The sequence below is a fragment of the Eurytemora carolleeae genome, unplaced genomic scaffold (assembly GCF_000591075.1).
Source record: "Eurytemora carolleeae unplaced genomic scaffold, Eaff_2.0 scaffold1283, whole genome shotgun sequence".
Lineage (NCBI taxonomy): Eukaryota > Metazoa > Arthropoda > Copepoda > Calanoida > Temoridae > Eurytemora > Eurytemora carolleeae.
In genome coordinates this window covers 6,343-13,429 of record NW_019402138.1, presented here as the reverse complement: position 1 = coordinate 13,429, position 7,087 = coordinate 6,343, and the positions used below count along the sequence as shown (strand labels likewise).

The window sequence follows — 7,087 nt, the reverse complement described above, 5'->3', positions numbered from 1 at the left end:
GACTCTAATAAAAACAATGTTTTTGCCTAAAAATTGATTTTTGAATGAATTAAATTGAAATAAATGGCTTCTCTTAATCCTAATTATAAATAATAACAGTTTTCTGTATAATTTGTATTTAAATTAATAAAAAGGAAAAATGTTTTATTTAAAATTAGAATTTATCTAGGTATGTTCAAATGTATAGCTAAATGATCAGGCACTTTATTTATTACAACCTGTCCCCCTATTATCCTTTTATTCCCCCCCCCCCACATACTCTCATCTCAGCCTTCAAAACACAAAACTTTCATTTCGGGAGGAATAATTTTATTATAAATGCCAGAAAAATAATTTTTTATTAATTATTTCAAAGTTTTTATTTTTTTTTTGTATTACATTTAATAATTGAGAGATTTGGTGTTTTAGACATGTTTTTAATTTTCTAAAACATTTCCATTTTCATGTTTATCATTCTGTGACATCTTTTGTAACATTTTTTGTAACACTTCTGTTATATTTTTCTGTAACATCTTCTGCTATGTATTTTGTAACATCTTCTGTAATATCTTTTGTTATATTTTCTGTAACATCTTCTTTACCATCATCTGTGCCAGAAGTCAATCTTGATTGCAAAACAAAATAATTATGTCAATTTTGGATTTATTAAATTGTATAAAAATATGATCATTGTATTTATTTATTATTTGACTAATTCACATTGAGAACTAAATCCAACATGAACATCCAAATGTTGGCTTGATTTGTATTACGATAATATTTTGGGAATTTTTTGAAAATATTTCTAAAATATATATTTATAACCATGGTTTTATAAGAGCAATAAGAAGGAATTTAGAGAAACAAATATTAAATCAATATTAACAGTGAAGATTTATCCTTGCAAGAACAATCATGAAAATGGCCTGGATTGGTTTTAAAAATGTCTTATTAGAATTCTTCATAAAATCTTAAATCTAGTTCTGATTTTACTCACAGGTATGAGCATCCGGTTACACATTGTTCTTCCGAATAGCTCTTCAATAGATAGAAAAATATTTAGGATTTCAATGGCACATAGTTTAACGTTGCTTACCCAACTTCTTTTTGAATTGTATCCCCTGGACCAAGTGTTGTTAGTTCTTTGATGGTGTGAACTGGCTCAACAATTGCTTATGGAGTAGACACAAAACGTTGGAATTACATAACGTCGACTGCTGCAAAACGTTATAATTAAATAACGTCAACTGCTGCAAAACGTTGGAATTACATAACGTCGACTGCTGCAAAACGTTGGAATTGCATAACGTCGACTGCGTCAAAACGTTGGAATTAAATAACGTCAACTGCTGCAAAACGTTTGAAATACATAGCATACTATAATACGTTGACTACTACAGAACTTTGACTTCTACAATACGTCAAATACTACAAAACGTTGGAACTACATAGCGTCGACTGCTGCAAAACGTTGGAACTACATAGCGTCGACTGCTGCAAAACGTTGGAACTACATAGCGTCGACTGCTGCAAAACGTTGAATTACATAATGTCAAATACTACATTTAAAAACTCGGTGATAGTGATGGACCAAACCTCTGTAGAGTAAAAAAGTAGATGTTAGTTCCACATTTATTGAAAATATATTTCGGTCTGGGTTGACCCTCGTCAGTTCTCTGGACGTCTGTCACCAGCCACCAGGCCCAAGCCTATCCTCCCACCACAGTATTCTTAGACGTAGACCCACAACATCCTCCTCTTAGAAAAAAATGTTTTAAACATTGAAAATTATGAGAAAGTAAAAGGTTCACAAGATGTTTTGTCAATTGAAAAATGTTTTCAATAATAATATTTACAAACGTATACGTAAACACTGTACACTTTACAAACTAAACTAAACTAACTAACTAACAAATACTACAAAACGTTGAAACTACATAGTGTCGACTGCTGCAAAACGTTTGGTGCTACATAACGTCAACTGCTGCAAAACATTGGAATTACATAACGTCGACTGCTGCAAAACGTTGGAATTACATAGCATCGACTGCTACAAAACATTGGAATCACATAACGTTGCCTGCTGCAAAACATTGGAATTACATAGCTTCGACTGCTACAAAACGTTGGAATTACATAGCGTCGACTGCTACATAACGTCGGAATTACATATCATACCATAACGCGTCGACTACTACAAAACGTAGACTTATACAAAACGTTGAATAAGAAAACGTCGAATACTACAAAACGTCGACTGCTACTAAACGTCCAATACTACAACTATCGACGTTATGATAATCGACGTTTTGTACCCAATCCAAGCCTCGACATTAAACATGAATCTACAGACACAAAGCAAAGTAGAAGACCTATCCCGATGATAAAATGCATTATTACTGCAAGATTTTACAACAAAAAATTGGATGTTAATTCTTTTTGATTTATTTGAAATATTCATTGACATTTATTTATTGAAATAAAATCACAGCAGATGTGTTAACTTTTATAGCTTTATTTTAACTAAAAATATTTAATGCATTTTTTTTAATCTTTGCCATGCAAACTCGGATTTTCTAATCCCTGTTGCTTTACAACCCAATTTCAAAGACCTATTCAAACTATGAGTTCTATTATAGATAAAAAATTTAAGTTTGAAATATCAATGATTTACACCATCTAAAACCGAATTTAAAGAATTTGAGCCGCGGCTTAAATCCGCCAAAACCCAGTTTAAATTAAGCGCCGGCTTAAATCTTGAAACATTTGATACAATTTTAAGTGGAACCAACCATATTTAAGCAAATTCTTGAAATTTGGCCTCTGGTCGCCAAAAAATAGGGATTGGAAAATTTGAGTTTGTGGCAAAGACACAATTACTTAAAGGTTAGACATAATCCTAAGTGGACTGAAGTTTCTGAATTCTGAGCTAGAAACTTTTGTTTTGTGGATATCGAGATCAAAGCTTTATCTAAATCTTTTTTAATCCGCAGATTAATTTAATCCTTATTTAATGTAATCGGACCAAGCCAAAAGAGATTAAGGGAGCTATGCTCTGAAGAGGAATAATCAAAATGATGAGATGGAAAGATAAAGTTTTTTTTATAGATTCTCATATCAAAAGTGCTCACAATGGATATCGAGATCAAGTGATCGGGATTATGAGATGAGTATCCAGCATAGTTTTCACAACCCTGATAAGATCGGGATTATGAGATGAGTATCCAGCATAGTTTTTCACAACCCTGATAAGGATTCTCAATTTTTGTAAAAATTGTAAATTATTTACTTCATCTAAAAATGTATGATTTTATTTGTTGTTTTTATGATATTGTTTATACTCCATACTGGTCTAGGGTTGTTTTAACAATGGATTCCAGGACTTAAGTAATGACGGATTTTCATTACCAAATCATTGTTCGTTAATGATTTGGATTATTTGACGACATTAAAGGGAGTGACCGGCTATGTAAGGTAGTTTTTAAAAAACTAATTCTGAAAACGTATTCACCCCCAAAGTAGAAGTTTTGAACGTCGAATTTGCGCTCAAACTCAGGATTTACAGATCTATTAAAAGTTTAATATGTCTCGAATGAATTCGAAAGAAGTTTTCCACGTACAAGACTGCATACTCAGTTCAATTACAGCTTACATAGCCTGTCACTATCTTTAACGAAAGATATTCCTAAAATCCACGTTAATTTACCCATTATAATAATTTAAAAAAAACTAAGATTTTTCTATTAAATATTCATCTTGTAACTTTGAAAGTCAGTATTGTCAATTATTCTCAAATTTTCTCGGATTTTCAGATTTTTAGTTATAATTGGTACATCTTCTAAGATTAAAAATTTCGACATTTTTACTCGGAAAGATTTTTTGATTATTAAGTATCTTTAACTCTATTATCATTACTATACTTTACATCAATTGAGAGCTGAATTGAAAGTAATAAAATCCTTTTGTATCTATAGCAATTGCTTACTCATTAATCAAAATTGTATATAAAATACCACTGAATATGAGGCAGAGCTGAGTCAGAATCTACTATAGTTTCAGTAGAAGTAAATATGTCCATTTACTGTTATAGCGCTGATTCAAGGATTCATATATCTAATTGGATAATGAGATAGATAGAAAGATGTTACCGTCATACTATTTCTATTGGTTCAGAATAGACAACATACACATGGCTGAACCCTGATTGGATCAGGCGCTAATGGACTCGGCATCCACTTTTCAACAAAGATAAACGACCTTTTCTTAAGTAAAAAAACATAATATTTTAATCAGCTATATACAATAGTTTTAATCAGCTATATACAAGAGTTTTAATCAGCTATATACAATAGTTTTAATCAGCTATATACAAGAGTTTCAATCAGCTATATACAAGAGTTTTAATCAGATATATACAAGAGTTTTAATCAGCTATATACAATAGTTTTAATTAGATATATACAAGATTTTCAATCAGCTATATACAATAGCTTTAATCTGCTATATACAATAGTTTTAATCAGCTATATACAATAGTTTAATCAGATATATACAAGAGTTTTAATCAGCTATATACGAGAGTTTTAATCAGATATATACATAAAGTTTTAATCAGCTATATACATAAAGTTTTAAAAGCTATATGTGCATCTCAACGTAAAATATTCTATCTAATGCTTCAACAGAAAAGTTGAAACAAAATGTGTTTGGTTCACATTCAAATTCAATGTTATCAGTTCTAAAAGTTGAAATATACCCCCCTCCCTAGTACCCCCCTTGTAAATAAGACTTTGACATGGTCTAGAACCTATCTATCTATCTATCTATCTATCTATCTATCTATCTATCTATCTATCTATCTATCTATCTATCTATCTATCTATCTATCTATCTATTTATCTATCTATATATCTATCTAACTATCTAACTAACTGTATATCTATCTATCTATCCTTCTTTCTGCCTAACTAACTATATATCTATCTATCTATCTATCTATCTATCTATCTATCTATCTATCTATCTATCTATCTTTCTATCTATCTATATATATATCTATCTATCTATCTATCTATCTATCTGTCATTACTGCCAGGGTTTTAAAAGGGAAAAATTTGTCATAAAATCTATTTTTTATTGATTTATGAGAAATATTCATTGACATTTAACTATCATACTAAAATCATGTTTGTCAGTTTTATTCAACTAAAGAAATTTTCGTTTTTAAAAGTAGACAAAAATCGTTCAATTTTGAAAAAAAAATAACTTTTTATAAAGTTTTGATACAAAGTTTGTAGAAAACAAATTTTAGATTTTTTTATTGTTTTCGTTGTAGCGTGGCAAACCCTTGAAAAATGGGAAATTTACAGCATGTAAAAATTTGAAGAAAAAAATATTTTGAATCTAAAGATTTATTGTTTTTAAAAAATTTTGAGTGTTAATTTCTATGTTCTTCCCATAAAATTTACATTTTGAATTAAATTTTTAAAAAGAAATTTTTAAATTGATGAAAAGGTAAGCTTCTTGCATGTCATGGATTTAAATGTCCTTTATCAATGCAGAAGTCCTACGATGTGTAATTTACTCTTGGAAAAACTAGAACCAATGAAAACTAAAACCTCCTTTACATCATTCAATATTCCAGCGGTTCTGAAGAAAAAAAATCAACCATCGTAAAAATTAGAGGGATTTAACTAAAATTAATGTATGCTAAAAACCATTTAAATTTTAAGGAAATGATCATTCTCTGTAAGAAATAAAAATTAAATAAAAATGAAAAATGCTGTTATTAATGCATTAAACACTAAAGGGTTTCCCGATTTAAGGCTTTAAACCTGTCATCTTAAATTTGTCCATTAATATCAAATTAATGTGCTAATTCCTAATCTTAGCCGGATATCCAATGCAAAAATTCTAAGTTCACTTATTGATTGGGTTAAAATATTCCATTGTCTATAAATCTACAAAGGATGACAAAATCCACCAAATCTAAAAAAAAAAATTGAAACATGGCGGATTTTTTCTGTTATAGAATTTCCTACAAGAATCTAGGATCAAACTGAGAACCAGGGCGTATTCTTACTAGGGGGGCTCAGCACCTGTTTCACTAGTCAGTAACCCTTCCCCCTCATTCTTTTACTAGTCAGTAACCCTTCACCCCTCATTCTTTTACAAGTCAGTAACCCTTTCCCCTCATTCTTTTACAAGTCAGTAACCCTTTCCCCTCATTCTTTTACAATTCAGTAACCCAACCCCCTCATTCTTTTACAAGTCAGTAACCCTTCCCCCTCATTCTTTTACAAGTCATTACCCCTTCCCCCTCATTCTTTCACAAGTCAGTAACCCTTTCCCCTTATTCTTTTACAATTCAGTAACCCACCCCTCTCATTCTTTTACAAGTCAGTAACCCTTCCCCCTCATTCTTTTACAAGTCAGTAACCCTTCCCCCTCATTCTTTTACAAGTCAGTAACCCTTCTCCCTCATTCTTTTACAAGTCAGTAACCCTTACCCCTCATTCTTTTACAAGTCAGTAACCCTTCCCCCTCATTCTTTTAATAGTCAGTAACCCTTTCCCCTCATTCTTTTACAAGTCAGTATCCCTTACCCCTCATTCTTTTACAAGTCAGTAACCTTACTCCTAATTCTTTTACAAGTCAGTAACCCTTCCCCTCATTCTTTTACAAGTCAGTATCCCTTACCCCTTATTCTTTTACAAGTCAGTAACCTTACCCCTAATTCTTTTACAAGTCAGTAACCCTTCCCCTCATTCTTTTACTAGTCAGTAACCCTTCCCCTTCATTCTTTTACAAGTCAGTAACTCTTTTCTTTCATGCTTTTACAAGTCAGTAACCCACCCCCTCATGCTTTTACAGGTCCCTAACCCACCCCTGTATTATTTCAAAAGTCAGTAACCTTTCAAGCATATATATCTCATATCCCACAATTTAAATTGTTTTTGCTGGTTTGGGCCTGGAGAAGGTTGCATTGAGTTGAAACCCTAGTAGCACAATGATTAATAATTGGTAAAAAAGAACCCTTCTATTCTATAAGGTGTATAATAATTATTTATTTATTTCCAATTTAGATACAACATATAATTCCTCAATG

General features: G+C 31.1%; 1 long non-coding RNA gene across 1 annotated transcript; it reads right to left on the bottom strand.

Annotated features, from left to right (window-relative positions):
- Nucleotides 1-317: 317 nt before the first annotated feature.
- On the bottom strand, nucleotides 318-2,393 carry LOC111717965 (uncharacterized). The gene is made up of 3 exons (XR_002768968.1): nucleotides 2,295-2,393; nucleotides 1,076-1,151; nucleotides 318-604 (listed from the first exon to the last, which is right to left on the bottom strand). It is a non-coding gene; the product is annotated as an uncharacterized LOC111717965 (long non-coding RNA).
- Between the last annotated feature and the right edge of the window lie 4,694 nt (nucleotides 2,394-7,087).